We start from the raw sequence: 8,351 nt of genomic DNA, 5'->3' as shown, positions 1-8,351 counted from the left end.
ATGTTACCAAACTGGTACAGCCTTAACACCGTAACCTTCCTTTCCCCAGCCCTTTCCCCGTGACCCAGCACCACTTCTTGCCCGCCTGACCAGCGCAAGGGAAGGCCTCGTGGAGATGTTTGATTAGGGTAGCAGCACTTCAACACCACCCTGCCTTCTGCCAGACTCTGCCTTCTGTTAAATTTATGCAGCTCCAGTATTATTAGTAGTAAAACCAGTAATGGTGAGCTCTGAGGGACACGGCTCCTTTGAATTAGTAATGAGTTGTGCTACTTTGCGGACTTGGCTGAGACCTAAAGTGCTTGTGTTTTTTTTTTCTTGACTTCTGAATGATGTTTCGTTTGTTGTAGTTGCCATGACAAGAGGGATGGAGGTTTTATCTCTTCTTAAGGCTGTTAAAAACACAAGCACTGATTAATTTATTAAAAGGCAAACCATTCAAACACCCCCCCATTCTTAAGCAACTCGCCTTGTATGGAAATTAATCTCTGCTCACGTTTGGAACAGATTCAGGAGAAAAAAAATGACAGAATAAGGAAAAAAAAAAGGCACAAACCATTCTAATATTTACTGGAGGGACAAGTGAAAGACTTGCCTTGTTTCCCTTTCTAGATGCACGACTGTGTTCGTCACAGACATTCTGCTGGAACCGGGGGATCTCAGTTCCTCCAGCGCGGGTCAGGCTGCAGCCATCTGTGGCCCACGTTAAGCTGCCATCCCTCAGCAAAGTGACAGGGCTTTGGGTCAGAATTACTGACCAAAGGTGTGGAATACAGCTCACACTCAGCTCTAACGCACACCTACCCTGACTCTGTCTCCCCACCAGCCAAACAGGCATCAAACGCACTTTTGGCAGTGAAAACTCCCGTGGCTTAAATCTTCTGATCCCACTACAATGTGTGAGCTATCCTAACTAAAAATGAAAAAATACAAAATTTAGAAATAGCTTACTTGCATACGGGCATGCCCTTACTTGCATACTCATTTTCCCGTCTCACATCACTGTGATTCCTGCTTTCCCTCTGCTCCACAAAAATATAAACCACTGCCCCATAACTGTCAGTCCCGTATGTTGAGCATATAACACCATCGATGATTCTTACTGCTTTTCCACAGTATCTGAAATCACTTTGGTTTTGCCCATCACCAAGCCCTTCCTTAAATCTCTTCCCTCTGTGCCTCAGGGATGATGCTGTCTCCTGCAATGCTGCATCTGCCCTATTAAAGACGCCCACCCCCACTGCAGTTAGCAGGGAATGGCAGCCCTCCAATACGTTAGTGGCACTAAATCTGAGGCGGAGCGGCTGCATTAAGCAACACAGTTGGGCCAAAGGTTGGTTAAGTCATCCCGGACATTTCCTGCGTTGGTGGAATTGTCACTAGTAAGTAAAAAAGCCAAACGTGCGCTGATTTTGCCAGCTCCGAAGGAGAAGCCACCGGGCCCTGTGGGCCCGGCTGTCGTGGACATGGGGGATGTGCAAGCTCAGGCTCCCAGCAGAGGCAGTGCCCTCCCCAGCGCAGTGTGGGGACAGGCCCCAGGCGTTACGGGGATCTGGCTGGGCGGCTCGGCCGGCCCTTTTGGCACAGTTTCTGCAACTCCTTCAGCCCACACGAACCAAGGCAGGCACAGCAGCAAGGCCAGGAACCCAGAGAGCAACACACTCGGCACATCCCCCAGCAAACAGCCCGGGGAGATGGCGCCTGGGCTGCCGTGCTGAGGGTTGAGGGCTCGTCCTCTCCCCCCAGCCCTGAGGGCTTGCCCCTGCTTCAGCCAGCTCCTTGGCGGAGCTGCAGATGCACGTGTTATTTATTCACTTAGATTTCAACAACGAGAAATGCCTGTAAAAAGATGCTCTAATGATTCCTGCACCATTCAGCTGCAAAAAGAGAGCTGCTTACCAGCAAAAACCAACAACGGAGTGCCCCGACCTGCCCAGCTGGTGAAGAGCAGCTCAGGCCCCTCACTGCTCCTGGCACACTGGGCCCCCTCTGCTGCCCCTGCCAGGGCCAGAAGGCTCCGTCTGAAAGCCACGGTGTCCGGGCAGCTCCGCGGGGCTCCCTTCCTTTCTTCCCCTGCTCTCTCCCGCCAGCACCTCCAAGGCACCACATCACCTACCAGAGGGCGGAGAAGGACCTGGGGACTCACGACTGCCCTGGGACCAAGAGCTGCGGAGGGCTCTCTCCCTGCTCCCTCCCACCACCGAATCGTTTCCCTTCGCAGGTCTCGTCACAGCAGCCCCCTCTTCCCTTGTTAGCGCGTGTGTGACTCTCACAGCAAAGTGTTTTGTTATATGATGTACGAGGGATCATGTCTCAAACCACATTTTACTGTATATTTAAGTGCATGTTTTGCTGATTTACTGCTGTTCTGGAGAACATCTCCCTTCCCCAGCAGGGCAGGCCCATAAAGGATGTATCAGCTCTGACTAATGATTATTAGTACATCCCAAGGTTATGTCCCACAATCAAATAACGTGTAGGAGGGAAGAGAGACTCCAGCTTACTCGGCTGAGGACAAAGATCACAGATAGTCGCTTTGAATCTTCAGATTGCAATATCCGTTACAGATTGCCACCTTCTAGTGTCAAAGTATAATTTGTTGTAGAGAAAATGTGTCGCTATTTCAAAGGCGAGTCAAAGATCAGCCTCGCTGTACATCAGCGGCTGTTGATGTGCATTAGGAAGCGACGGCCAGGTACCAAAGGCACCAGGCTGGCTGCCGGTGGAGAGGGGAAGGCAGAAGACGTGACTCGCTGATCCCGATTATGCAAACGCGGGGCCCGACGCGGAAGAACATTTAACCCAGTCAACTCCAGTGTCACCAGCAACTCCCGGCGCCGAGGGCAGCGCAAACACCACGCACCACACGCGCTGACGGGCAGCGGGCGGCGGAGGCAGAGCGGCGCAGGCGGCCGCCGCCGGGCAGAGGGTTCCCGGGGGGAGCGCGGCCTCCGCCCGCCCGGCCCCGCGCCGCCGCCAGGGGGCAGCCTTGCCCCGGCCATGGCGGCCGCGCCCGGCACCGCCGCTCCCCGCGGGCCGCGCTCGGCGGGTCGGACCCGCCGTGAGGCGGCGAGGGGCGGCTCGGCCGGGACCCGCGCCTCTGAGGTGGGCAGGCAGCGGCTCCCCCGGTGACAGGGCCGAGGCGGAGCCCCTGGAAAGCCGGCGGCTGCTGCGCAGTGCCTGATACCGGGCAGGGAAACGCACCCGTTACCTCCAGTCTCCTGTTACTGGGCAGGGAAACGCACCAGTTACCTCCAGTCTCCTGTTACTGGGCAGGGAAACGCACCCGTTACCTCCAGTCTCCTGTTACTGGGCAGGGAAACACATCAGTTACCTCCAGTCTCCTGTTACTGGGCAGGGAAACGCACCAGTTACCCCCAGTCTCCTGTTACTGGGCAGGGAAACGCACCAGTTACCCCCAGTCTCCTGTTACTGGGCAGGGAAACGCACCAGTTACCTCCAGTCTCCTGTGATACTGTCAGGGAAACGCACCAGTTACCTCCAGTCTCCCGTTAGCAGGCAGGGAAATGCACCAGTTCCCTCCAGTCTCCTGTGATACTGTCAGGGAAACGCACCAGTTACCCACAGTCTCCCGTTAGCAGGCAGGGAAATGCACCAGTTCCCTCCAGTCTCCTGTGATACCGGGCAGGGAAACGCCCCAGTTACCCCCAGTCTCCCGTGATACCGGGCAGGGAAATGCACCAGTTACCTCCAGTCTCTGCAGGTTTCAGGCAGTCCCTGATACTGGGCAGGGAAACAAACCAATCTCCACAGGCTTAGGGCTGCCAGTGATACTGGGCAGGGAAACACCCCAGTTACCTCCAGTCTCCTGTGATACTGGGCGGGGAAACGCACCAGTTACCTCCAGTCTCCGGCTGCGGTTGCGCTGCCAAGTCCCTGTTGAAGCCGAGGAGGCAGGAACATCAAAACACGGTGAAGGAACAAACGAGGTGAGCCCTAGAAGCTCAGAATCCAGCTCGCTGTCGCTTTCTGCAAACAAACAAAAGTTAAGGCCCAAGCCAACCATCGGTCCAAATTTTTCACTTCAAGTCAAAGGACCGATTTGACTTTTGATTTTTAAAGGACAACTATCATGACTTTTAAGCACTAATACGCAGAAGAGATGAATAGCGCACTTGGCGATCTGCATGATTTATTTGGCAAAGCCTATTAGTTCTCTCTGGAGCAAATTAACACTAATTCTCGTCTGTTTGTCAGTGGGAATTTAATGTAGGCTAGAAAGTCATTGAGAGTTTTCTTCGGGTGGAAGTCCGTTCAAAACAGAACAAAAAAGATGAATTTGGAAAAAAAAAGCTTAATAAAGTCTTCTTTAAAAGAAAACCACTCAAGGCTTGACTGTTAATCAAAAGAACATCACTTACCTTACTCAGCATCACTGAAACCAGAATCTGGCAGCAAGTTTTTAAAAAGGAACCCTTTTTTCTTTCTTTACAGTCACAATTTATAACAGCTGAATTATTGGCCATAAATACTCTTTTCCTTCTGCTAATGTATTGTGCTTCTGGGATTGTTCAGAGCAAACATTTTGTTGCTAAGACAATAAACCGGGGCTTCTGAAAAAAATTTCACACACATTCCAAGCAGCAGCTATTCAAAGAATACCACCATGCCATCCTAACAGACTAAATTTTGTTTTATTTTCACTAGGATTGAAAATAAATTAATTTTTTTAAACATAGAAAGCTGCTGCTTGCAATACGCTGGAGCATATTTAGGTATGCACCAAAGCTAAAAATTGAAACGGGATGAATTAGCAGAGAGTTTACTGTTTATAAAGTAAAAAGCTAGATGAGCAAAATACATTCGTAATATGTAAAATATTAAATTATAGAACACAGAAGATAAGGATTTAATATACATACTGTTACACATGGAGAGCAGTTTTTCTGTATGTAATATGCACCTTACTTAAGAAAAAAAAACAAACAAAAAGCTACCTAAAAGTCTTCCAAAAAACTGGTACCCTTGAGTTTTCATGTTTTTTAAACAATGTCTCCATAGATAAGTTAAATGAGAATATTTGGGAACACTGGTATGTGATAGTATAGCTATATACTTCATGCCCTTTATAATCAGAGAGGTTACACGTTAGTGTTACACATCACAAATATGTGTTACCTGATCAGAAACACGATAAAAGTCAGGCTCCGCAGACCGCAGCGCTTCGCTTCTGTTCCCCTGTCTCACACAAAACCTCACGTTATCACAGCTCAGCTATGTTTTTAAATTTGGAGGGGCCAGAAAGAGTGGATTTTGTGAGCGCAGGGTGGCAAACCCCCCGTTGCCCTGGGGAAGTACCGCTCCCACACTGCTGCTCCCGCGGCCCTGGGATTCGGCTCCGACCAAGAGATCTGTGCGTGATGCCCGCAGACAGCCGAGCTGAAAAGATACAGGCTTCCCACATTAACGCTCCGTGAGCCGCATCAAATACAGTTAGCATATTAGCTGCCTGAAATTGTGTCATACTCTTATTTTTAGTGCGCTATTATGCCTCTGGGATATATCTTATTTAACAGGGAATTGGACCTAAACAGATGTTGCAGCAGTTTTCTAAAGGGGGCTTTAGGCAACTCACTGTGAGGCACCCGAAAGACTGCGTGTATGTTTTAAGGAAAGGGCAGAGTGAATGCGTGAGCCAAATACCGTACGTGCATCTTTTTTAGTCCTGAACCACTGTTTGGAAATTACAGTTAATTTTTCAGGCAAAAAAATGGTCTAAAATATTTCACGGAAAAAATAGGCATTTTTATTAAGAAAAATATTGAGGTTCTCCCACAATTTTGCTAATTTAAAGCAACATTATGAAACAGAACAAGCAAGAATTTGCTGAAGAACGTGGCACAATGTATCATGCAGTAATACTGGATTGCCCAAAGGACCAACAGTGACTATAACGGATACAGCGGCGAGCTGCAGGCCCGCGTGCATGCGGATGTTTCCATCCAGGGGAGCTGCGAGTCCTAACGAGGAACATGAAAACCATAATTCGCATGGGTAAAGTTCTTCTGTGCCAGCACAAAAAGCTGATTTCTGCTGCCCCAAGCAGCATCTTGGAAAGTTGCCCTGGTTTCTCGGTCACAGTTATCCTGTCATGCTGCTGCGGGATGGGGTCTCTAAGAAGACAGCATCTTCTTAGAGATGCTCTCCAGGCAGATGAGAGCATCATCTCGGTGATGACACCAACAGGTTCAGTCAGGGACAGCTAAATAGGAGAAGTTTAAAAAAAAAAGGGGGGGGGGTGGATTTAGGCTGAAGATATGAAAAAAAGACATTTCATCACTTATTTCATCAAACACTGGTGACAAGAAGTGGCAAAACTACATGGAGAAGTCACAAGGAAATAAGAAGGCTGTAACATCTTGGGTATGGGCTGCGCGGCAAACAGAAGGACACTGATGGGGAAGGACTGCAGTCACAACGCTAAGAAACGGAGGGAGCACAGAACTGCAAAAGCTTTTGTCAATACAATTTCATACCCAATTATTGTCACGGGACTCTCAAATTTTATTTCCTGCAATTCTTCTGGCAAAAGGCCAGTTCTCACATGACCTCCATAATTTTTTTTAATCCTATCAATGAAATCGTCCTTCCTTCGAGGCAGGCCATTTTCTTCCCTTTTAAGACAGCTGATTTCCTTTAGAATTTGGAACTGTTTCATAAGAAAACTGACCATAAATAGCAAGCTTTCTCTTACAGAGATGGACAAATATTAGCATGCTAACATCTGCAAGCCTTTGATTTTTGTTACAATTATACTAGACGGAGCCCACCCACAGAGGATGCCATCCAAAGAGGCTTCTTTTCTTTCTTAACTGGGTGAAAAATGGTTGTGCCAGGCAGCAACTTTTAACACGGGTAAAGAGAGGACGATACGTACCAGCACAGGATCCTTGGGAGACGCAGGGCCTCTTCTGCGTGCTGCAGTGGTTGGTATCGGCCGTCTCTCTGAGCAAGGACCACAATCAATTCATAATCTCACGCCTGCTTCTGGTCTGGGCTAGCAATGCAGGGTCAGCGTTGATTTGAACCTACTAGATAGCCTAAGAATTAACAGGTTATTTTATTACTTAACAAATCCAGGTGATGGGATCAACTCAGTGGGGCTCTTTTCTGCATAGCAATGCCGAAGGCCTTCGATCTCCCTGCCCTCCCTGCAGCGCGTAGGGTAGGTGGCAGGGAGCAGAGCCTGATTCAACAGCGGCTATTGCTCATTTTCTTGTCACTCTATAGGTCAGCGGCTGGCAGAAATCTCTGCGGAAACGCATCTAAAAATATTTTGAAAACTTGGCCTCCGCTGATGAGCAAATTAAGTGGTGACTCATGCTCCCATCAGCTCCAGACTTGATTACTGCAATTTGATGGACTGAGAAGCTGATATTCCACCGAGACTGCAATTTGCTTAGGGGAGCAGCCGAGAGGCCTCATTGGCACCAATTGCTTCCAACACATCTCTCTTGTCCTTTTAATCACTAACAAATTTAATTTCACTTCTCACTGAAGATCTCACTCTCCACCTTTCTGGCAAGAGAACAATTTAGAGGCTGCTTCCATGACCTCTGCTACAGCTCTAGATGCCAGCATGAGGCAGACCCGCCTGCAGCAATGCCTCGCACCTGCGTTTCCTGGCATTCCTTTCTCCGGTCCTGCACATCTAAAGCCATCGGACAGACCTTGTGCATGCAACTCCGGAAGATTACTTACCATCCTGCAAGGTGTTCTCTGTTGAATGAGAATTTTACAGGAACCGTACACATAAAACTTCGAAGGATTTAATCCAAAATGCCTCCTCAAAGAAGTCACAGTCTAATGATGACAATTGATAACATGGTCTCAGCAAGAAAACAGCAAAGAGGACACAACCTCCCTCTTCTGCCATTATTCTGATACGATGCTGTAGTTTTGGTCTGGGAGACTGGGGCTACCCACGGAAATAGGGACGAAAGGGATTTGGTTTGTTAGATGCTGGAAAGGGCAGGCCATTAAATCTAAAGTAAAATACTATTCATTTACTGTCCTCATGTGTTACATTATCACGGAGCTTTGTTAGAACAATGGCAGGGCTTTTCAAACAGCTTCCCCAGGGAGATCGCTCTGCAGCTTAACAGCCCTTTCACTGGAGATGTGCAAGTGTAACCGAGGGCAGAATTTAGTCTCTTGTCTACTTAACGTGTTTGCAAGGGACTGTATGTGTTTCTGGCACTTTATAATAATAGTAATATAAATGCATATGGATTATAAGAAAATGGAGAAACTATGATTTAGCCCTTTACTGTGTTGTAATTCCCAAATGCATCAACATCTATTTAAGTGCAAAATAGTCTACAGTTTAC

The sequence above is a fragment of the Chroicocephalus ridibundus genome, chromosome 5 (assembly GCF_963924245.1).
Source record: "Chroicocephalus ridibundus chromosome 5, bChrRid1.1, whole genome shotgun sequence".
Classification (NCBI taxonomy): domain Eukaryota; kingdom Metazoa; phylum Chordata; class Aves; order Charadriiformes; family Laridae; genus Chroicocephalus; species Chroicocephalus ridibundus.
Note: the sequence above shows the minus strand (reverse complement) of the source record.